Below are 1,011 nucleotides of genomic sequence, written 5' to 3'. Positions count from 1 at the left end.
CTGCCACCAGAGACTGGAACTGTGCCGGCCTGGAGAGAGCTGAGACCACCGTGCCACATGTGGCAGTTCTACCTTATCCTTCTACCCTGACCATATTTCTGAGGGCCCAAAGCTTGGGCTGAGCTGAGACCCTGCATGGCCTGGGACAGGGGTGTGAGTGGTGAAACCACACCTGGTGCATTGCAGAGAACTAAAGCTGTCAGAGCCCCTGCAGCTACAGAGACAACATCCAAAAGCTGCAGAGACAGAGAAAAAACAGGCAGAAACTCCTCTTCCCCCACAGAAAGACCAGCTCAGTCCGAAAAGGAAGTTTTCAGTGGTATCTTTTCTCTGCTTCTAAGAAATAATCTTAGCAGTTTCCAACCTTTTCTTATTTTTTCCTCGTTCTCTTTACATCTCTTAGCAATTAATAAAATCAGTTTTTGGTGTCAAGAGACACTTGTGTTTTAGTTTTGCTCAAGGGAATATTCGAATCTGAAGTTCTTTCTGCAATATTTAAGCACATTGTAATGAGGGACCATGGAAAAGGTTGAAGGGTGGAAAAGTGGGGGGGGTGGTCTGGTGGGTCTGATGGTCCCATGGGGGTCTTTGGGCACAGGGGGGTTGGGAAAGGGAGGTGGCCCCCTTTTCTCCCAACTGACTGTGGGGTGCTGGGGCTGCTAGGTCATGTCAACAGTTTCAGTTCAGAGGAATTACAGAGGTGGGACTGAAGCACTTTTGTCCCCCAGGTTTTAAGGATGGCAAATCACATCTACTGACAGAAATTAAATATTTAGGGTTACAAATGATCAGACAAAAGATGTCCATCAGAATTATTTACTGCACAATAGAAACACTAAAACTACCAGTAGTACAGCATAAAATAGGACAGTGCTCTACACTAAAGCAATTGATGAAGCAATTCTACTCAAGATGGCATCAAGGCAAGAATTATGAATTAGAGAGGGATGGAACTCCCCCAGACCAATGTTCGTGGGGAGATCTCTGCTCTCAACCTCCAACACTGACCTT

The sequence above is a fragment of the Empidonax traillii genome, unplaced genomic scaffold (genome assembly GCF_003031625.1).
Source record: "Empidonax traillii isolate 1590-97213 ecotype Southwest subspecies unplaced genomic scaffold, ASM303162v1 scaffold4321:size24285, whole genome shotgun sequence".
NCBI classification, from domain to species: Eukaryota; Metazoa; Chordata; class Aves; order Passeriformes; family Tyrannidae; genus Empidonax; species Empidonax traillii.
The sequence above is the reverse complement of the archived record's forward strand: the minus strand, read 5'-3'. Positions refer to the sequence as shown.